General features: G+C 44.2%; 1 long non-coding RNA gene across 1 annotated transcript; it reads left to right on the top strand.

Moving 5' to 3' along the window:
* Positions 1-23615, top strand: LOC122449207. Its single transcript, XR_006271925.1, has 3 exons — positions 1-61; positions 13336-13340; positions 23548-23615. It is a non-coding gene; the product is annotated as an uncharacterized LOC122449207 (long non-coding RNA).
* Positions 23616-24245: the final 630 nt, after the last annotated feature.

The raw sequence follows: 24245 nt of genomic DNA, 5'->3' as shown, positions 1-24245 counted from the left end.
CTGGTGGCTCAGATGGTAAAGAAACTGCCTGCAATGCAGGAGACCTGGGTTTGATCCCTGGGTTGGGAAGATCCCCTGAAGAAGGGAATGACTACCCACCCTAGTGTTCAAGGTCCAGAATTCCATGGACAGAGAAGCCTGGCAGGCTACAGTCCATGGGGTTGCAAAGAGTCAGACACAACTGAGCAACTAACACTTTCACTTCACTTTCAAGTCACACAACCTCTTCTGAGTAAATGAAAATTAGACAGGACCCTTGATTGTCTATTGCCACAAGTATGATAATAGAGAAATTAACAGTATTTGGTGGAGTAGGGGGGATAAGCTTAAGGCAGTAAATAAGAAGGTACTCCTGGAACATAAAGACACTCTCCCTTTATTTCCAAACAATTCATATGGGCCTGGCATGCTGTAGTTCATGGGGTTGCAAAGAGTTAGACATGACTTAGGGACTGATCAACAACACATATGGGAAATTATTTAAGAATCTAAGAGGACACTCCTAACCACAATGTCATCTCTAGGTGGAAGTCAAATCATCAGACACTACAGCCACACCCCAGTGGTGCACTCTGAGGAAACTCAGGATTAGCAAACACAGGATACTGGCCCCAGATAGCTGAGGTGCACATCAAAAGATTGATTTCAGTGGGCCCTGACCCTTGCATCTTCTCATACAAAGAAAGGCACTAAATGCCTTGAGATTTCTGGTTTTCTTTAATTAACAGTAATCCCTGATGTTCTGACTACCTGGTCTTAGATCCAAAAATTCCTCCATATCCTGGCTCCCCACACCCACCCTTCCCTCTTTGACACAGTCTCTCAGAGTTACCAGAGATGCTGTATCCCAGGTGTAAGTCCTCAGTATGTCCACCGAATGAAACAGAACACTCAGCTTTTAGGTTGTGCTTTTTTTCCCCAAGTCAACAGTTTTGGCAGCGATGATAGGACTGGAACTCTCAATCATCTGATCTGAGCAGGGAAAAAGCAGGTTGTGTGGGTGAAGGAACATAGTGCCAGAAAACATGTGTCTTATGACCTGTAGGAATGTAGTGTGTACCTTTCAGGGAGTGTCTGGGTTTCCTGTCACCCCAAGGCCTGATCCACTGCAAATATTCAACAACTTCTTAATAAATTTAATTGTATTTTATCTGTGCTGGGGGGCTTCCCAGGTGGCTTAGTGGTAAAGAATCCACCTGCCAATGCAGGAGACACAAGAGACTCCAGCTTGATCCCCGGGTCAGGAAGATCCGCTGGAGTAGGAAATGGCAACCCACCCCAGTATTCTTGCCTGGAAAATTCCATGGACAGAGGAGCCTGGTGGGCTACAGTCCATAGGGTTGGAAAGAGTTGGACATGAGTGAGCACGGCACACGTACCCCTGTGCTGGGGTCAGGCAATCTATTGGGAACCCATGCCCAGCACAGTCATAGAACCTAACAATGCTTTGCACATAATGAGTAGTCAATAAATATTGGTGAGAGGAATGGATGGTTAAGTGAATAAGTACTTTGGAGTCTGGGGGACAGGCTATTGTATATTTGTGAGACATATGAGTGAGAAAAGTGAGGTACCAAGTTTAACTTCTAAGGCAAAAAATAAAGTAATTGACCATGCTTTGGCCCCAGAATAGTATCCTCCTCGCCCACCATCACCACCCGGAATGAGGCAGGACGTCTGGAATTGGGTTTTAAAGAGTTTCCCAATTTATGATTAGTAATTTGGTAACATAGAAATTTCTATCTAGAAAGTACCTTAGAGATCCTTGAGCTATTGAAGAAAAGGAAACCTGAAGGAAGAGCTATCATTTTGTGGGAGTGTGACAAGTGGCTGTGTAATTTCTGAGGATAAGCTGAGCCCAGGCAGGGAGTTCACGCATCAATAGCAGAGCCTATAAAATCCAAGTTTAGGAAACTGACACTGTCTGTCACACATTATTTGAACTGTTTACTGGTTCTGGATAATTCACTCCCCACCCTGCAAAAGTGTGGCTATATGACTGTGATTTTGCTGGAAGGCATTACAAAGGAAAAAAGTAGCCTTCCCGAAATGGCCAATGAAGAATGTGCAAATGTCACTGAGGTGAAGGGCCGGCAGAGACAAAAGACCCAACCCCACCCCCACAGCTGCCCAAGGGAAATATTCCCAGGCCAGAACTTCAGAAACCTATTCACCTACAGCAAGTACCAGGATGATAAGGGCAAAACTGTTCCCCAAGGAGAACCACATCCTTGGGCAGAGCAGTGGGGTGAATTAATTTCTAATAATGAGGCTGTAAGCTACAGTGTGTGTCTACAAAATAGGCGTATTCATGAAGAGTAAATATGTCAACTAATTCAAGAGGCATGCTAAATCTCTATTGTTTTCTGAAGTTCAGGTTTCCCGGCTCTATAAAATGTGATGCACGCCTTCAATGTGTGCAGCAGAATCTGTGTGATTGCAGAATGCCACATTAAACTCGGAGCTCCTGGGCTAATGAGGGTAAGTCCATTTTGCAGTAATGAATTGTTGGTAATAGCCCATCATGGAACAGATGTCTCATCTGTCATTGAACCGAGACTCTGACCCTCCAGATATTCAGAGAGCGTGTGGAGGCAACACAGCCTGGGGAGGGATCCTCATCTCTGAACTCCAGAGTGGAGCCATCCCCGTGAGAAGAATCAGTTGGGGCTGGTGCCTACACAGTGTGATTGGAGGCCTCCCAAATCCTCCCTAACTCAAAATATGTCCCCACCCACCTGCCACAGGGCTTAAAAAATCCTCCTTTGCATTGTCTATTAAAATGTAAATATGTCACCTGGAAGAAGCAACACATTAAATTAGCATCCATTATCATTCATTTTTACATTAGGGAGAGCCGGGCCCTGCAGGGAATGAGGAGGACAGGGAGTCATCACTGAAGGGTGATGTAGAAGGTCCCTCAGCAGGTATCAGGACCAGGGCCAGGGCCAGGCTCGGCCCACAGGACACACCAGCCAGCCAACCCTTGCTCCACCCATACTCAGATACTGTGGGTGTTTTATGTATACATTTCCCCAATTATTTGAGCAACTCAAAGGAGGGAACAGAACTTATCTTCATAAACTGCCAGAACCTGGCACATAAAATTTAGAAAACATTTACCTCTCCAATAAATATTTATTGATAAGTGAATTTTATCCTCATAACACCCTAAGGAAATCAGAGGAGGTATTATTACCACTTTATAGATGAGGAAACTGTCTCATGGAGGCCCAAGCACATGGGACTGAGGAGGAGCAAGCTCCAGATACACAGAGAGGCAAAGAATACACACTTCATCTAAGGAGAGAAGGACACACAGGAGAGGTTGTTCAGTTACTAAGTCATGTCCAGCTCTTTGCGACCCCAGGAAGCACTCCAGGCTTCCCTGCCCATCACTCTTTCCTGGACTTTGCTCAAATTCATGTCCATTGAGTTGGTGATGCTAACCAACCATCTCATTCTCTGTCACCCCCTTCTCTCCTGCCCTCGGTCTTTCCCAGCATCAGGGTCTTTTCCAATGAATCAGCCTTTTGCATCAGCTGGCCAAAGTCTTGGAGCTTCAGCATCAGTCCCTCTAATGAATATTCAGGGTTGATTTCCTTTGGGATTGACTGGTTTGACCTCCTTGCACTCCAAAGGAGTCTTCTGCAACACCACAATTCAAAAGCATCAATTCTTCAGTGCTTAGCCTTCTTTATGGTCCAACTATCACATCCATACATGCTGCTGCTACTGCTGCTATGTCGCTTCAGTTGTGTCTGACTCTGTGCGGCCCCATAGATGGCAGCCCACCAGGCTCCCCTGTCCCTGGGATTCTCCAGCCAAGAACACTGGAGTGGGTTGCCATTTCCTTCTCCAATGCAAGAAATTGAAAAGTGAAAGTGAAGTCACTCAGTCGTGTCCGACTCTTAGCGACCACATGGACTGCAGCCTACCAGGCTACTCCATCCATGGGATTTTCCAGGCAAGAGTACTGGAGTGGGGTGCCATTGCCTTCTCTGCATCCATACATGACTACTGGCAAAACCATAACTTTGAATATGTGGACCTTTGTTGGCAAAGTGATGTCTCTCCTTTTTAATATGTTGTCTAGGTTTGTCATAGAGAGGAATAAACTAGGGCCAAAGTTTGGATGCCTTTGAACATTGACCTACGAGTTTTAAGTGTTATTCTGGGAAGCTTGAAAAGCTTGTTTAGGGATTGGGAATGCAGGAACCAGAAGACAGTGAAATGTGTCAAGTGATATTTTAGAAAGATGATTGGCATGTAGGAAAATAGGAGGAGTTAGAGAATAAGGAAACTAAAAACTAGTAAAGGGATTCTTTGTATGAAGAGGCCACACATTTGGGAGACTTTCTGACAAGAAGCAGAGCAGCCTTAGTGATTGATGAATGAGAAGTTGTGAGAGCTAAGCGCAAGGAGAGACACTGACTAGATTTCAAACCCACTCAACTGAATCAACAGCCATGGGAAATCCAGATAAGAAGCATGCTTTGGACCAAGGATGGTCAATTCCACTGTAAACATCTTGAAAGATTTGGGTGACACCTCTTTCTTCCAAGTTTCACTGGCTGAAAGTGAAAGTTAGTGGCTCAGTCATGACCAGCTCTTTGCCACCTTGATTCATGGACCTAACGTTCCAGGTTCCAATGCAATACTGTTCTTTACAGCATCAGACTTTACTTTCACCACCAGTCACATCCACAACTGGGCATTATTTCCACTTTGGCTCAGCCTCTTCATTCCTTCTGGAGTTACTGCTCCACTCTTCTCCAGTAGCATATTGGGCACCTACCAACCTGGGGAGTTCATCATTCGGTGTCATATCTTTTTGCCTTTTCATACTGTTCATGGGGTTCTCAAGGCAAGAATGCTGAAGTGGTTTGCCATTGCCTTCTCTAGTGTACCACATTTTTTCAGACCTCTCCACCCTGACCCATCCATATTGGGTGGCCCTACATGGCATGGCTCATAGTTTCATTGGGTTAGACAAGGCTGTGATGCATGCAGTCAGTTTGGTTAGTTTCCTGTGATTGTGATTTTCATTCTGTCTTCCCTCTAATGGATGAGGATAAGAGGCTTGTAGAAACTTCCTGATGGGAGGAACTGGCTGTGGGGAGAACTGGGTCTTGCTCTGGTGGGCGGGGCCATGCTCAGTAAATCTTTAATCCAGTTTTCTGCTGGTGGGTGGGGCTGTGCTCCCCTCTGTAATATGGCCTGAGGCCAAACTATGGTAGGGATAACGGTGCCAAGGGCAACCTCTTTCAAAAGGACTTATGCCAGCATGCTGTGGCTCCCAGGACTGTTGGAGTCAGTGCCCCTGACCCCGCGACAGGCCACTGTCAACCCACACCTCCACTAGAGACGGTCCAAACACTCACAGGCAAATCTGGCCCAGTCCCTTGTGGGGTCACTGTGCCTTTTTCCTGGGTCTTGACACACACAAGGTTTTGTCTGTGCCCTCCAACAGTCTGTCTCCCCAGTCCTGTGGAAGTTCTGTAATCGAATCCCACTGGCCTTCCAAGTCAAATTCCCTGGGGGTTCTCAGTCCCTTTGCCAGATCTCCAGGTTGGGAAATCTGTTGTGAGCCTTTTGCAACAGTGGGAGAACTTCTTTGGTATAATTGTTCTCCAGTTTGTGAGTCATCTGCTTGGTAGTTCTATAGTGGAGCGAATGGTGACCTCCTCCAAGAGGACTTACGTCCCACTCTGTGCCTCCCAGGTCTGCTGTGGCCTGAGCCCCTGTCCCCATGGCAGGTCACTGCTGACCCACGCCTCTACAGGAGACACTCAGACACTCAAAGACAGGTCTGGCCCAGTCTCTTGTGGACTCTTTGTGACCCCTGAACTGTAGCCCACCAGGTTCCTCTGTCCATGGAATTCTCTAGGCAAGAATACTGGAGTGGGTTGCCATTTCGTTCCTCAGATGATCTTCCCCAACCAGGGATCAAGCCATGTCTCCTACATTGCGGACAGATTCTTTATCCTCTGAGTCACTAGGGAAACCCAAACATGTTGAGAAAGGCGACGAAGAAACACCCAAGTAAAGATGTCTGGGGACATTTGGTGTCAAAAATATCGAAGAGATTTAGTGGAAGCTAAATACGTTTAGATGCAATCTCTGAGAAAGGAGAATAGGAGTCAAAGTCAGAACCTCCCCAAGTGCAGGAGACTGAGTTAGATAGTGTCGTGACACCTGAAGCCAGGTGAGACAGTTCCAGAAAGGTGGGAACGACAGTGCTGCAGAAAGGCAGGGAGAGTGAAGGGAAGTGCTGTTGGCCTTTAGGAACTGGCTCTCTCTGGCTCTCTTCAAGCAGACAGTTCAGCAGTGGAAAGGGCAGGCAATTTAAATGGCTTAGCGGGCAGCAAGGAGAAGGGAGCCCTGAGGAGGATAGAGAGAATTTTATCAACTGTGGCAGAGACAGCAGAGCTGGAGGCTGTTTATCTCCTTTCAGTTTAGGGAGAGCTAAGCCTGTGTTTTATGTGGAGAGGAAGGAGCCAGCGCAGAGATTGAAATATGAAAGACAGAGTAAGAGACAAGACGTAGGTAGAGGCAAGATGTGGGAGCTGCAGGAGGAGACTGGGGTGAGTGGGGGGTGGGAAGAAGGGTTGAGAGGAGGAGACTGGGGGAGGGGTTGAGAGAAGGAGGAGGTGGGCATCTAGTCTGAAAGGAGGGCAAGGAACAAGCAGGGAGGCAAATCCAAGAGATCATTTTACAGGAAAAAAACAGAAAAATAAGTTCCCTGAGTTCAGTCTGGCAAAAAAGAAAGTAGACTTCCTAGGGAATGAGAGAGGGTCCCAGATGGCAAAGGACTGGACTCCTGTGTTGCCAAGATTCACCCAGAGTAGAAGAGGAGTCAGATCATTTCTAAAGTTAGAATCTCATGTATGTATTGCTAACTGTTCAAAAAATGAAGTCAGCACCTAGAATTACAAGGTCATGAACACCAGTGCATGGGAGGTCCTGGGACATCACCTGATTCAGTCCTCTTGAAGCTGTGTACTGCAGATTGGGACCTGAACCCACAGTCTTTTAATTGAGATCACACACCTGGTGTCAGGACTTAATGAAGTCCAGGCTCTTGATACCTCATCACAGAAAGAATTCAGTGAGAGGTAAAATGATAGGTAAGAAATATAATTATCTAGAGAAATACACTGGCAGAAAGAGTGTAGGCCATCTCAGAAGGTGTGAGGCCTCAAAATATGGGGTAGTTTATTTTTACAGACTGGATGATTTCATAGGCTAATGAGTGGGAGAATTATTCCAACTATTTCGGGGAAGGGGAGGGGATTTCCAGGAATTGGACACCACCCAAAACTTATTCTAGTTAGTATTATATTTCTGAGTATTTGTACAAGTGCTTGAGTTCATTTAAGCCAATTAAATAGAGCTCTTTTACGAACTTATTTTGGTAATACCATATATTTACAACACATATAGATACATATAACACACAAATAAATACAGAGGCCTCACAGTTCCCATTTCAAAATTTCAACGCTGAGTCAAGTATAACAATGTAAAACCCATCAGTTACATTCTCATTTTACCAACCAAAAACAACAAGGTACAGAGAGGTGACATAAATTAACCAAGATCACACAGTTAGTTAAGACTAAACCTGAACTGGAATCTGGGACTGCTAACTCCTGGCCAAGTGTAATTTCCACCAAATAGCAACTCTGTTTGCTGGGTTTCCTGGAATAGTTCCAATCATACACAACTTATTCCTGTAACGATGGTAATTATATTAAACACACGACAACATGTGATTTCATTTTGGTAACTTCAAATGGGTTTTCACATTAAAATTTTGAAAAAAGCAATAAATCAGGAAAAGCAAGTCTTTTGTCAGATAACGTTTCCCAATTTTTGGCTCTGCAATTACATGGCAGAGTTATTACGAACATACCTCTGGAGTTGCAGAGGCTCTGCTGGGACTCCAGGTAAGCCCACCACTTACTACTTGGGTGACATTGAATGAGACGACTGACCTCCACTGGGAGACGGCCTCAGCCCTCCCAAGGTGGCAAGGAAGGGAGGCAGACAGCAGCAATCAACCATGCTGTCATCATTGGCCTTAGCATGGGAGAAAAGTGGGGAGTGAAACCCAGAGAGGGATGCAGGCAAAGCTGCGGCTAATAACATTTTCCCTCTGGAATAATCCCTGTGTTTCAGCCAGAGATGCTTTGGAGGCTTTTTGAGAGGCAGACCTGAAGAGAAAATGTAATTACTTTTTCCTGCACTTGAATTTCTAGGCGGTGTCCTTTCAGAATAAAAAAGGCACTTGAGGGGTGGACGGGAGGCAGCAGGGAGAGAAGTGAAGGATGGAGAAGGATCATTCATGCTGAAGCCTGTGACATTTCGCCAAAGTGACTCCTTTTGGGAGCAGCTGGTACAAATGTCATTCAGCTGAGACAGTAGGAAGCAAGAGCTAGCAGTAGACTCTGCAGGAAATAACATGGTCCACTCCTCCTCTCTCCAACCACTCCCCTCCCCACAAATCCTGCCTCTCTGGGGGAGAAGTCAGAACCAGGCACTGAGCTGAGGTCACGGGCCTTGCGCTGGCTGCAGACATCTTGTAGATTTCACTGCAGTCACAATGGACTGCATATCCAACCACAAGACAGTTGCCCCCACAGCAGAGCCCTGGGGGGTCTCTGTCCAGAGAAAGCACAGCTCTGAACCCCACTTCTCCTGGGTGGACCAGTGCGCCAGGAGAGATGGTGCTAGGTAGTCACTTTCACCAGAGCAACCCAAGAGAAATGCAGCTGTTGATGACTAGAGAGTAAGTGTGAGTGTCTAGAGCTGGTAACCATGGGGTTCCTGGAATCGATCAATCATCTAGGGGCATGAAAGAAGGAAGGAGAAGAAAAGAGTTAAACCAACGCAGGGTTGAATCCAGCCTTGCCACTTACCAAGTGACCTTAGCAAATTAGTTAACCTCTGTGCCTCAGTTTCCTCATATGAAAAACAGAGAAAATACAGGAGACTGGTTTGATCCCTGGGTCGGGAAGATCCCCTGGAGACGAGAATGGCTACCCACTCCAGTAATCTTGCCTGGAGAATCCCATGGACAGAGGAGCTTGGTGGGCTACAGTTCACAGGATTGCAAAGAGTCAGATATGACTGAGTGACTGACACTTTCACAGTTCATGGGGATGCTGGGAAGATGAAGTATATGTGTGTCAAAAGTGCCTAGGTAAGCAAGTGCTCAACAGATGGTCTTATATACACGTATGGATTATTAAGGAAGCATCAAATTCATGCACATGGGCAATAAAAGCACAGGTCCCTGGGAGAGGTCTCAAAGTCATCATGCAGGAGCATGGACATTCATAAAACTCAACAAGGCGTGATGAGACTGTTCTTTCAGGCTACTGATGTTCCCAGACAGTTGCTACATATCTCTAGAGATATGTAGATATCGATATATATCTCTGAAGAGACCTTCAGAACTAATGGATTCTTCTGGAGCCTGAGATATTTGATGCACTGGCAAAACCGCTTATTAAAAATTTCTTTTTGCTCTATTTTTAAGTTAGTTACAATACATGATTTATACCTCCATGTACTTGCCAAAGATATTTGCTGCAACTCTGTACTGATGTGAAATCTTCACGGTACCATGATATTTAGTACACAGTAAGTAGGTACTTGGGCTTCCCTGGTAGCTCAGCTGGTACAGAATTCCCTGCAATGCAGGAGACCCTGGTTCAATTCCTGGGTCGGGAAGATCCCTTGGAGAAGGGACTGGCAACCCACTCTAGTATTCTTGCCTGGAGAATCCCCACGGACAGAGGAGCCTGGTGGGCTACAGTCCATGGGGTTGTAAAGAGTTGAACATAACTGAGCAACTAAACACAGCACAGCAAGTAGACACTTGGGATTTCCTTGTGACTCAGCGGTAAAGAATCTGCCTGCCAACGCAGGAGATGTTGGTTCAATCCCTGGGTCAGGAGGATCTGCTGGAGAAAGGAAATGACAATCCACTCCAATATTCTTGCCTGGGAAATCCCATGGACAAAGGAGCCTGGCGGGCTACGGTCCATGGGATCACAAAAGAGTTGGACATAACTGAGCAACTAAACAACAAACAGCAGAATAGACAATGCTGAGTGGGTTCTTGATGCCCTTGTCAGGGGTGATCTGAATGTGCTTTCTTACTGATCTGGGAGGGTCCCACACATTCTAGAAACTGGTTGTGTCCAGTACAAACCAAGGCCTTGAAACAAACATATAGGGTTGGTTCCTATATCTAGGAACTCTATCCAAGTTCCTGTATCAGAACTCTAGCTGATACATTCAAAGACAAACCCTTGGAAAAGATTGAGCTTAGAGCAAGTTTTCATCAAACATCAACAAAAAAGTCACAAGCAAGAGAAAGTCAGATGGAGAGAAAACTCAGTGAACAATCTGGAAATGAGAGTTTCTTTGTTCTAGCAAATACAGATGATTCATATAGTTCTGATTTAAGAGTAGAGAAGAAAATTTGCTCAAACAACTAAGATTCTCTCTTTGATTTTCAGAAAGTAGTCATTCATAGAATCTCACCTGTCAGAGGCTCCCCACTAACATGAAATGACACATAACATGTAGGCTCTGTCTCCGAGCAGAACAAGATTCAAATCCTAGCCCTAAGACTTTCTGTATACACTTGAATGAGTTGCTTAACCTTCCTGGACCAAGCGTTTCTCATCTGCAAATGAAAATAATTAATGGCCAGAAGCTCCAAAGTTATGTTCACAATCCAAAAGGATTTAAATTACAACAGGAAAATTTAGGATGGATCAAAAGATATTTCTTACTCAAGGCTCCAATGATTGGGCTTTGTTTGATATCTCTGTGTTTTTTTTCATTATGTGTTTTGGTTTTTAATAAGGAGGTCTATTTTTTAAAGGAAGATCTTTTAGTTTCAGTTAAACGTATCTTTGGGAAGTAAGCTCTTGGGACCTTAAGACAATAACCAAGGTCTCCTGATTGAAACTAAAATACCTAGGAGGGAATAAGCTGGCAACTGAGAGCTATCTAACACCTGACGTTCCCCAACAATGGAATGCATTCTCTCCTTATAATTTCTTGTGGCTCCTCTAGGCATCTTCAGGGATGCTGAGAGATGTAGAGAAGGATTCCCTGATTTCAAGGAAGGTTGACTAGAGGGTTCTTATCTAGACTTTTGTTCACTTTTAATACTTAGAAAAGCACATCCCTGAGTGGCCAAGGAGTCACCCACTGCACATAGAAAGCTGGGAAGAGGGAACCCAGCTATGTTTTCCTGCAAATTAGGTGCTGTGACAACTCGGGCGCTGAAACATACAGATACAATATCTGTGCTTAATTAACCACTTGGAGAAAGCAAATGCTAATAATTGATTGAAGCATGAATGAGGCATTGGGAAAATATCCAGCAGAGCTCTGCCTGCCAGTTTTCCCTTTGAGGCAGTGATTAGCATTCCACAGCTCCCCAAAGAAACCTCTACAGAAAGTCTCAGCTCCCAGGAGGGACTGCCCTTGACCGTGAGGAGGGAAACAGATGAGGATGTAGTTCTTTGTTCCTCTAATGATCCACAGGTGATAACCCTGAGCTTCTCTGGGTTGTGAAGACTGAAGGTATCGCAACAGGCATGCTTCCCTGGCAGGTTACCGAAGAAGCAGCAAGGCTAGGAGCTGTGAGTGGGTCCAGACCAGAGTGGCAAGGGACAAGCTGTCCTTCCATTGGGGGGTTTTGAGCCACACAGACCCAGCCTTGCTCAAAGCATCTGTGGCAAAGCAGGAGGCTTTATGGGGCCTCTGGAAGCCCAACAGGAGGATCACAGCACAGACCTCTGGGACGTGGGAACAAGGACATGCCCTCCTTGCTGATATCTCTTCTCCTTTTGAGAAGCCATTCCTGGCTTGTTACTTGGCATCTGCAAAGACTAAACAGTCAACCAGGAAATAGCGAGAAACCATGTGGCCTGAGTTGCCCATCATGAACTGGTGGCTATCTGATCCTCCAAATCAATAAAGTTGATCAAAACAGCGTTCTATCACCATAAGGCAGAAGCACTTTCATGAAGCTGGAATCACAGTGAGACAGCTAGAGCCCCAAATGAGAAGAGACTGCTGCTGGAGACACCGGTGAAGGTCACTGTAACCCCTCAAGCCCAGGATCTCCGGGCAATATAGTCCTTCTATGGCTGGCAAGATATCTAGGACCAACACTCCTCATATTAAAAAACAGAGCAGAGCTTCTTAGCTGCGGGCAGTTTATCTCCGCAAGTCTGAGGACATTTTTGAGGGTCACAACTAGGGGGCGCTATAGGCACCTAGTGGGTAGTAGCCAGTTCAGTTCAGTTCAGTCGCTCAGTCATGTCCGACTCTTTGCGACCCCATGAACCGCAGCACACCAGGCCTCCCTGTCCATCACCAACTCCCGGAGTCCACCCAAACCCACGTCCATCCAGTCGGTGATACCATCCAACCACCTCATCTTCTGTCGTCCCCTTTTCCTCCTGCCCTCAATCTTTCCCAGCATCAGGGTCTTTTCCAATGAGTCAGTTCTTCCCATCAGGTAGCCAAAGTATTGGAGTTTCAGCTTCAACATCAGTCCTTCCAATGAACACCCAGGACTGATCTCCTTTAGGATGGACTGGTTGGATCTCCTTGCAGTCCAAGGGACTCACTCTCAAGAGTCTTCTCCAACACCACAGTTCAAAAGCATCAAGTCTTCGGCGCTCAGCTTTCTTTATAGTCCAACTCTCTCATCCATACATGACCACCGGAAAAACCATACCCTTGACTAGACGGAACTTTGTTGGCAAAGTAATGTCTCTGCTTTTTAATATGCTATCTAGGTTGGTCATAACTTTCCTTCCAAGGAGTAAGCGTCTTTTAATTTCATGGCTGCAATCACCATCTGCTGTGATTTTAGAACCCAGAAAAATAAAGTCAGCCACTGTTTCCACTGTTTCCCCATCTATTTGCCATGAAGTGATGGGACCAGATGCCATGATCTTACTTTTCTGAATGTTGAGCTTTAACCCAACTTTTTCACTCTCCTCTTTCACTTTCATCAAGAGCCTCTTTAGTTCCTCTTCACTTTCTGCCATAAGGGTGGTGTCATCTGCATATCTGAGGTTATTTATATTTCACCTGGCAATCTTGATTCCAGCTTGTGCTTCCTCCAGCCCAGTGTTTCTCATGATGTACTCTGCATATAAGTTAAATAAACAGGGTGACAATATACAGCTTTGACATACTCCTTTTCCTATTTGGAACCAGTCTGTTGGTCCATGTCCAATTCTAACTGTTGCTTCCTGACCTGCATACAGGTTTCTCAAGAGGCAGGTCAGGTGGTCTGGTATTCCCATCTCTTTCAGAATTTTCCACAGTCTATTGTGATCTACACAGTCAAAGGCTTTGGCATAGTCAATAAAGCAGAAATAGATGTAGTGGCCAGGGATGCTATTAAAAGTCTACAGAACCTCCTGCAGCTTAACGAAGAGTTGTCTGACCCAAAATGTCAAGAGTGGCAAGGCTGAGGAACATTGTTGTAGAAGAAAGGAAGAAGAGAAGATAAAGGAAATCAGGGATTACTGAGTCATGTCCGACTTTCTGAGCGACTAAGCACAGCCCAGTGATTATCATATATTTGACAAAAAAATATGCGCAGATACAAACTTTCTTGTTTCTATAATTCATGACAAGGTCATAGTTGATATTTTTTTTACTGCCCATCCATATTTCTTCTGTGTATATGTTCATATTCCTGGGCATTCACATCATACTTCCCTTAGAACTTCAAAGGAGTTTTATAGCCAGAAAGACTTTGAGTCTCTGCTGTTGTAGTTATAATCCTTATATCTCCCTCCTCTTGCCCCAGACCCCAACTCAGGGGACAACAGGCCTGGGATGCTCACGAGAATGCTTCTTCTCCCTCCCTCCAATCTGATCTAGAGATTCCAGAGGGGTGTATTTTTGGCTCAAGGTCATTTTCATCTATGCAAAAAATAAGCATATTTTTACATGTGTACTGTATTCCTACTCCATGTCTATGAATTCAGTATTAGAATAACTTCTTATATTCATTAAATTAATAAATATTTATTGAGCACCTACAGTGTGTGAGATACTATGCCAGTGGATGTTACAATGATAAAGAGACCAACTTTCTACCCATCTTCACAGGGCTCAGGGACTATGGGTCTATGCTCACCATTATCATTTTTATTTTGTAGGCTTGTTGAAATGGGAGGCCAGAAGAACTCAGATCTCATCTAATTCTTTCCCCAAGAATCTGTAGTTCCCTCAGGCCATCTCCTGCCCTGGGCCTAACCTGCCCAGAACCTATGGGTTGGGAGAAGCATTGTGCACCATCCCATTGTCTTGAGGGGCTGCCTTCTACAACTTTTCCACCATCTTTATCTGGATTATGTGTTGTCCTCCTATTCTCTGCTAACCTGGGACTCCAAAGAATGTACTGGGAAGGGGCCAAATGCACACACTTAAAATGGAAACAAAAATGCCAACATCCTTCAAGAAGCCAGAACACCCTTGCTATAACTTGGAGAAGGTCTAACCTAATATTCCGCTGTTGTCACTACAGGTGCAACAGCTTTTCTTTTGAGGGGCCTTGGACTGTAGCCATTGCAAGCTTCTAGCATGCCTCAAGGCTGAGTGCACTGCTGGCCTGCAGTTTGTTTGGAATATCTAGTGACTCATAGGGGCAGCCTGCCAGAAGCCCTACCCCATGAGGGTCTGAGGAGCCCCCTGAGTCTGAGGAGCCCGCTGGGAAAGGATAACAGAAGGATAGGGAAGAGCTGAACTGGAAGTCACCATAAAGGGGAGACATCTATGGCGGGTGGTGGGGGACGGCACTTACACTTGCTCATTGGTTCAACTTCCACTGCTTTGCCTTCTGATTCCTGAGGTAGAACCACCTGGTTATCACCCATTAGGGTTCCAGCACCCATAGTTTTTACCTAGTAGTTAATGTCGTGATGTGGCATCCTGCCTTTCACATTCTCTCTGAACACTCGACTATCCCCTTGTGGTTAGGGTGTACTCAAAATTTTGGAGTTTTCTACTTTTCTTATATTCATGTATTTATTATTTATTCAGGACATTTTATTAAGCATTTATCCTAGATACTCTTTTAGGCACTTTGGCCACTTGGAATCTAAATTCATAGAGAAAGCAGTGACAGAAAATGAATGAACAGAGATAAAAGTACACTCAAGACAAGTAAGGAATAGAGAGTGATGGGGACAGGGAGCCAGGTTACACAGAGGCCAGGACTGTCTCAGGTTGTTGTTGGATGGAGTGAGAATTACAGCATATCTGTAGGCCAGGAGAAAAAAACTAATCAATCATATAAGAGAGAAGGAATAAAGGAGGACACAGCATCCTTGGGTGGGCAAGAGAGAAGGGGGTCTAGCCTATAGCTGGAGGTGTCAACCCTCCATCAAGCAGGGACTTCTCATCCTTGCTACAGGAGGGAGGCAGAGCGTAAGGCTCCATGCAGGGCTGAGTTCAGGTCTCTCAGAAGCAAGTGGGTTCATGAATTTGGTGCTGGAAAGATACACTTCTCCTCTGATTTCTTCTACTGTTTCCTTGGAAAAATGAAAGGTGTGTTTTGTCAGTGAACAAGATGGAGGAGAGTTTTTGGACATTAAGGAAAGAGTGAGCAAGAGGCAGAAAGAATCTTACAGATTCGAAGAGTAAATTCTTAATAAATAAGACCGCATGGCAGGAGCACCAGCAGGAGCTGAGGATTCGCTTGAGCTTAGCGGTGTCTACTTCATGCATGCTGGTTTTCAGCCCCTCTTCACCACGCACAGGCAGAGGGACCAAGCCTGGCTTGGGTTGAAGAGTGTTGATGTAAAGAGGGGATAGTGTGGAAGGGAGTTCGAGATGCACCCAAGTCCTGGGAGTTGAGCCCAGGTCCTCCAACCCTCCACCCTCACAGCAAGTTCCCTCAGGACTTTTTAAATTTCTGGTCTAACAACTTCAGTGGAGGGCATCAGAGAAGCTCTCATTACATTGAACATCAAAAGGGAAGGGGTTGGGGTCGAGGTCTCTTTTCCCTGGAAGCTCCTCAACTCTTAATGCACCCACAACTTTCCCAGGGGACAGATCTGCCCACCAAGGAGGATAAGAAAGGGCGCCCCAAGCAGATAGGGGGCCCAAGTAACCAAGCTGCTCTGTGGCCTCTTCCTCTTCCCACCCACCCTGTCTGAGACACTGGGTTGGGCTGGGGGCCCTGCGCTAGCAGGTGGAAGCCTGAGCTCATGAAAAGCAAACGGCCCATTTGTTCCCCCATCTGGTAGAACTCACAGAAACCTGGGTTGCACTCTTCATTTCAACCACATTCAACAAAACAACCCAGCCATTCTGCAATTTAATAAAAATGACTTGGGCCTTGGCTTAAAGACATTGCTACTCGTGTGTAGAAAAGAATCAGAAGAACTGGCGCAAAGACAGATAAGGCTTGGTTTCGGCAGAGGAGATTAAACAGATGTGGAGATCAGGGGACAACCACATAAAGCATTTCCTCTATGTGTGTGATTGATAGGCTGGTCCCTGAAACATCACTTGCATCGGAGTTGGCTCTGGGGTCCCTGCTCTTCGCTCTGCATCCACTTCATCCCGGAACCTGACAGTCGGTGCCCTCAGGCCATCCCTGCTGTTGGAGGACCACACTTACCAGCCATCCCCCTCCACTCCCCTCCCCCGCCCTAATCAAAACCCATCTCTATTTCTTCCAAGCACTCATAGGAGACTAGTGCTAACTTGATAAATTAATGTAAACCAATGTGAATTATGGCTTAATCTGTTGCCCTTCTCAGACAACATTTACATTTTTTAAAGTAGCATTGGTTCCTTAAATCTAAGGGAATGGGTTCTGTAGGAATGACAAGCATTGTGGCAGGCAGAGAGGGGAGACTGTGGAAAACCATACAACCTTCTAGGCCCCTCTGGTATCAGATGCGGAAGGCCCCACCTGCTCCTTCTGATCATCAGGGACCTCATGGATCAAGAGGCACCAATGTCATATTTCTATCTAAAACCAGGATATGTCTATCTTAAGAAAAATATACTTACAATGCATTTGGCTATTGCTTGTATTACTCTACTATGTGCAAATGAAGAGTCTTCTGTGCAATCAAAATAAATCTATGATGGTGGCTTGCCTAATTTCCTCTTCTGCACCAGGTAATGTGAGGACAGAAGAAGAGAGAAGAGGAGGCACCTGCCCACTGCTGTCACAGGAGAGCTCTGTCTTAGACCAGGACCTTCTGTGCTGCCCTGGGTACCAAGCAGAAGGGTATCAGCTGAGGCCTGCTGCTCCTGGGAGAAGCAGAGGGGAGACCAGGCACCAGAGAACCCAGATACAGAAAGAAGTTCTGGCCTGTACCATGTAGGTCCCGCCTCACAAGGAATCTTGGTGGGTCTATGTGAGTCCTGTGCATCAAGGAACCCACCTTGTTGGCATCAAGGTCTATCACGAGAAACCCTAAGCCTGGTATAGGCTGGTAGCCAAGGCACAAACAACAGCTTACCCCATTTCTCTCTGCTTTCTGGCCTGTGAATGAAAAAAAATTCCAGCGCCTTGCTTTTCCAGGCCCTCACGGACCGCCCTCCCAACCCAGAAAGGAGAGAGGCTGAGCCCTGCCACTCCAGAGGAAGCAGACACGAAGCAAAGGCCAGGTTACTGCCATGGACAGCCTGACATCCCAGACTGAGCAGCAGGCAGGGAGGCAGCTGGTCATGTAATGAGCGTCCACCACGGCTCGCAGGAACCTCAGTGGCCTTCATAAGCACTCACCCGTACATCCACCCATCATGCGGTCACTGGTTACTTTTTTTGCTAAAGGAATCAGCAGGCAGCCCAGCCCCAAAAGACAACTGATGACTCCCGGGAGAGGTGGGACACACAAGTCCTCCATTGGATGTGTCCCCTCCTCACCTGTGAGCTGGGATGTGGTGTTACTATGAGGAAGGTGTTTGTCTTTGGGATTAAGGCAGAGCCCAGCCTTTGAGGACAAAGGAAATATCTGCTATTTGGTCGCCACTCAGTGGCGATAGCCAGAGGCCCATCACTGTCCCCACCCCCAGGCCAGTTGCCTTGTTCCTTCTACAAATACAACGTTCCCTGAGTTTAATCTTCCACTAAATGTCTCCATGCTTCTGGAACTTCAATTACAGCCCTCTCTGCTCTCAGGCAGACGCTGCCACTGTGCAAATGCAGTTTAAATCATTACACACATTTTCCCCCCCTGTGTTTTCTCAAGCTGGTACTGTCTTCCCGTCTTGACTGTTTTTCAAGGGCCTCTTTCTGTTTGGCTTGCCTTCCTTCCTCTCCAAATCAACCTGGCACACCAAGGTTCCTGCCAGCGTAGGCTCCTCTGAGGTCTCTTCTCCCTGCACTCTTGTCTCCAGGATTCTCTCTGGTTTCTGGTTTCCACCGCCCAGTTCTTAGATGCTGATACTTGCTTAGAATCCCTGCCTGTCCTGCTTTCTGAAGCTCCCTAGGATTCAATGTGTCAAACCCTTCCCTGATCCCCAGGCCACCCATTCTGTGAAATGTGGACACACACCCACACCCCATGGCTGCCTTATGCTGGTGCAAAACCCAGACATTGGTGTTTCTCGGTTCTGGATTCTGGGCTGAAGTTCTGGCATTCAGGGACGGCAGGATATCAGACGCTATTTTCTTGGCCTCCAAAATCACTGCGGATGGTGACTGTATCCATGAAATCAAAAGATGCCTGCTCCTTGGAAGAAAAGCTATGACAAACCCAGTCAGCATGTTAAAAAGCAGAGACATCACTTTGCCAACAAAGATCCATATAGTCAAAGCTATGGTTTTTTCCAGTAGTCAGGTATGGATGTGAGAGTTGGAGCATAAAGAAAGCTGAGCACCAAAGAATTGATGTTTTTGAACTGTGTTGCTAGAGAAGACTCTTGAGAGTCCCTTGGGCTACAAAGAGATCAAACTAGTAAATCCTAAAAGAAATCAATCCTGAATATTCACTGGAAGGACTGATGTTGAAGCTGAAACTCCAATGCTTTGGCCACTTGATGCGAAGAGCCAATTCATTGGAAAAGACCCCAATGCTCGGAAAGACTGAGGGCAGGAGGAGAAGGGGACAACAGAAGATGAGATGGATAGATAGCATCATCAACTCAATGGACATGAGTTTGAGCAAACTCCAGGAGATAGTAAAGGACAGGGAAGCCTAGCATGCTGCAGTCCATAGGGTTGTAAAGAGTCAGACATGATTTAGCAACCGAACAACAACAATAATTTAATTTTTTTAGGGTGCCAGTGTACATGACGTTGTGTTTTTAACTTCAAATTCCACCTGTTGGTATGCTGGTACATAGGAAAGCAATTGACTTTTGAATATTGATTTTGCATCCTGCAACCTTGTAATTTTATATTTAGAGACAAATGAAGGAAGATATAGGTTAGGACTTCCAACCAGGCAATATTTTAAGTGCTTTAAACTTCTTTCTTCCTTATTTCCTTATTCCCTTTCTCTATTTCTTTAAACATAACAGGAATTGAGAATGATTTATCATAAAAAGAGAAACACTATTTACTCAGATCTTTCTACAGTTGAAAAAAAAAAAAACCTACTGTGTTAACACAACACAGTGCTGGGGAAGGAAGCTTGAGTTGGGGGTTTGGAGTTTCAATTTCTGGTCCATGTCCCACAAGGACATGCAGGAAAGATGTGTGGCAACAATGGGGGCGACATTCACCCTTGAATTACCTTGTCTTTGTAAAGTATGTTCATTCCACTGCCTCAAAGGTAAGAGGAAATGGAGAAGAGCCACTAGGAATATGAGGCAGAGTGGTGGGGGGTCAGTTCTTCCCTCCTTGAGCTACAGATTTAACATAATCCCAATCAAAATCCCAGCAAGTTATTTTGATTCTAAAGTTTATATGGACAGGAAAATGACCTAGAACAGCCAACACAATATTGAGGGAAAAGAACAAAGTTGGAAGACTAACACTACCCACCTTCAAGACTTACTATAAAGCTACAGTAATCAAGACAGTGAAGCATAGGCAAAAGAATAGAACACAGATCATGAAAATAGAAAAGAGAACTCAAAAATAGACCCACATTAATATAGTCAACTGACCTTTAACAAAGCAGCAAAGACAATACAGTAGACTGTATTTAGCCTTTTCAACAAATGCTGCTGGAACAACTGGATATCCACATACAAAAATAAAAATCTAGACACAAACCTCATACCTTTCACAAAAATTAACTCAAATCAGACTATTGACCTAGATGTTAAATGCAAAACTATAAAACTCCTAGAAGATAACATAAAAGAAAACCTCGATGACATTGGGTATGTCAATAACTGTAGATAAAACACCAAAGGCATGATCCATAAAATAAAAAACTGATAAGCTGGACTACCTTAAAATTAAACTTCTGCTCTACAAAAGACAATGTCAGAAGAATGAGATGATAAGCCACAGACTGGGAGAAAATATTTGCAAAAGATACATCTTACAAAGGACACATCCAAAGTATACAAAGAATTCTAAAACTCAATACAAGAAACAACTTCATTTAAAAATGGACCAAAGATTTCATCCAAGAAGATATTCAGATGACAAATAAATACATGAAAAGATGATCCATAATACACATCATCATGGAGATGCAAAATACCACTAGACACCTATTAGAATGGCCAAAATCCAGAACACTGACAACACCAAATGTTGGTGAGGATGTAGAGCCTCAGGAAATTTCATTCATTGCTACTGAGAACACAAAATGAGACAGCCACGCTGGAAGACAGTTTGACAGTTTCTTACAAAACTAAATATACTCTTACCATATGATCCAGTAATCACACTCTTTGGTATTTACCCAAAGGAGTTGAAAAACATATGTCCATACAAAAACTAGCACATGGATGTTTATAGCAGCTTTATTAATAACTCCCCAAACTTGGAAGCAACTGAGATGTTCCTTCAGTGGGTGAATGTATTAAAAACTGTATCACATCCAGACAATGGAATATTATTCAGCACTAAAAAGAAATGAACTATCAAGCCATGAAAAGACATAGGAAAGTATTAAATGTATATTATTGAGTGAAAGAAGCCAATATGAAAAGGCTACACATGGTATGATTCCAACTACATGACATTCTAGAAAAGGCAAAAGCATAAAGAAAGTTAAAAAAAAAAAAAGAAAAAAAAAACAAAACAGTGATTGCCAGAGGTTAAGGGAGAAAGAGGGAGGAAGTGGTACAATATAGAGGATTTTTAGGTGGGGGGTGAAAGTGATCTTTTCCAACGAGTCAACTTTTCGCATGAGGTGGCCAAAGTACTGGAGTTTCAGCTTTAGCATCAGTCCTTCCAATGGACACCGAGGACTTTTTTCCTTCAGGATGGACTGGTTGGATCTCCTTGCAGTCCAAGGGACTCAAGAATCTTCTCCAATACCATAGTTCAAAAGCATTAATTTTTCGGCACTCAGCTTTCTTCACAGTCCAACTCTCACATCTATACATGACCACTGGAAAAACCATAGCCTTGACCAGACGGACCTTTGTTGGCAAAGTAATGTCTCTGCTTTTTAATATGCTGTCTAGGTTGGTCATAACTTTCCTTCCAAGGAGTAAGTGTCTTTTAATTTCATGGCTGCAGTCACCGTCCGCAGTGATTTTGGAGCCCCAAAAAATAAAGTCTGACACTGTTTCCACCGTCTCCCCATCTATTTCCCATGAAGTGATGGGACCAGATGCCATGATCTTAGTTTTCTGAATGTTGAGCTTTAAGCCAGCTTTTTCACTCTCCTCTTTCACTTTCACGTGATGGACAGGGAGGCCTGGCGTGCTGCGATTCATGGGGTTGCAAAGAGTCAGACACGACTGAGCGACTGAACTGAACTGAACTGGACTGAAAGTGATCTATATGATACTATGGTTGTGGGTGCACATCATCATACATTTGTCCAAACTAATTCAATGTGAAACACCAAGAGTGAACCCTGGTGTAAACCATGGTCTTTGGTTGATAATGGTATGTAAGTGGAGGTTCATCAATGTACAACAAATGTACCACTCTGGGGCAGGCATGAGTGAGGACAGAGAGTAGTGAGGCATTTCTGTACCAACCCCTCAAATTTGTTGTAAACTAAAACTTCTCTAAAATGCAGTCTATTCAATATTTTTTAAAAGATATACAACTGAATTAAGAATGGGGAAAGTTATTTGCCAACTACTGAAGTCTACTAATGACAAATCTAAATAACTGCTCTAAATATTATTGCAAATTAAATGCAAATGTCAATAAATTTTGAAAGAGAAGATACAATGTAAAAATAAAAAATATTTTATAGCTAATATTCTGTATCATAATACTCCAGTTTAATTAAAACAGATGGAAAAGTGGGGAGGGAAGGGGAAAATAGAATTGTGATGGCAGAAAAATGTAAAATGTCTGTCAAATTTTTTATCCTACATATGTGTAGTCAAAAATGTTATTTTGTTTGCTATTTTTATCCTCAAAATATGTATATTGACTTCTATTTGTGAGCTTATGATGGGCTAAAAATTTGGACCAACACTCCTGCTAGAAGCAACAGAAAATTTCCGGAAAGGTATTTATTAAGGGTCTTTAAAGGCAGAGGAGTTCTGAAAGCATACCAAGGAGTTGCTAGACCAGAGTCTAAGAGACTGGAAAGAGCCAGGAATCATCTGTCTCTGCAACTTGAATTCCACCTTTGACAGCAAACTTCAGTGCCTAAGCTAGACAAAAGGGGCAGGTGTAACTACAACACTTATCCATACATAAAGCTGGGATTCCTAAAAGGCTACATCTTCACAAGAAGGGTTAATTAGTAGAAGTCAACCTCCCTCTCTGTTCCAACCCCTCACAATTACCATCCCAAACTATCAGTAGGAAGGTTGTTCTGGTCCTGGTCAGAAGATAAGGGGGAAAGTGAAAACAAAGACTTATCTGAGAAGTTACAAATCAGAGCAGCTCTTGAGCAGATTTGTAGCTGAAATTCACATAAATTGGTTGGGGGAAAAAAAAACACCTCAGGGCATGAATTTAAAATGGTTCTAGACTGGTAGTTCCCTTAGGTATGCCACAGAAGTAAAAATAAATCCTCTCTAAATAATGCACTTTCATATTATGCTTCAAACAATCTCTAAAATTAATATTTATGAGGGCAATGACATTCATACAGTCAAAAATTATAAAACAGATAAAAGGAGTAAAAACCAACAGAAACAACAAAGAGCAGAGACAGATCCCCTCAAATTTAGATGCTGGGATTATCAAGCTAGATTAAAATTCAATTATCCTTACTGTATTTGAGAAATAAAAGACTGGTTTTTAAATATCTCACCCCAGTCAGAATGGCCGTCACCAATAAATCTACAAACAATAAATGCTGGAGAGAGTGTGTAGAAAAGGGAACCCTCCTGCACTATTGGTGGGAATGTAAATTGATAATAGCCTTTACTGCAATACAGGACACCAAGTTTCGATCTCTTGGTTAGGAAGATCCCCTGGAGAAGGAAATGGCAACCCCCTCCAGTATTCCTGCCTGGAGAATTCCTTGGACAGACCAGGGGGTCGCAAAGAGTCAGACATGACTGAGTAACTAACACTCTCACTTTCTAGGGAGAACAATATGGAGGTTCCTTAAAAAAAACTAAAAACCCCAACACTGCCACTACAAGGCATTTACCCTGAGAAAATCACATTTTAAAAAGACACATGCACCCCAATGTTCAGTACAGCACTATTTACGATATACAGGACATGGAAGCAATCTAAATGTGCACTGATGAATGGATACAGAAGACGTGGTATGTATATATGCAATGGAATATTAGCCATAAAAAGGAATTATATTGAGTCATTTGTAGAGACATAGATGGACCTACAGTCTGCCATACAGGGTGAAATAAGTCAGATAAAGAAAAACAAATATCATATATTAACGTATTTATGTGGAATCTAGAAAAATGACACAAATGAACCTATTTGCAGGGCAGGAATAGAGACATTGGCTTCCCTGGTAGCTCAGTGGTAAAGAACCCTCTTGCCAATGCAGGAGATGCAAGTTCAATCCTTGGGTCAGGAAGATCCCCTGGAGAAGGGAGTGGCAACCCACTCCAGTATTCTTGTCTGGGAAATCCCATGGACCTATGAGTCTGGGAAGCTACAGTCCATGGGGTTACAAAAGAGTTTG

The sequence above is a fragment of the Cervus canadensis genome, chromosome 11, assembly GCF_019320065.1.
Source record: "Cervus canadensis isolate Bull #8, Minnesota chromosome 11, ASM1932006v1, whole genome shotgun sequence".
Taxonomy (NCBI): Eukaryota; Metazoa; Chordata; class Mammalia; order Artiodactyla; family Cervidae; genus Cervus; species Cervus canadensis.
The sequence above is the reverse complement of the archived record's forward strand: the minus strand, read 5'-3'. Positions and strand labels throughout refer to the sequence as shown.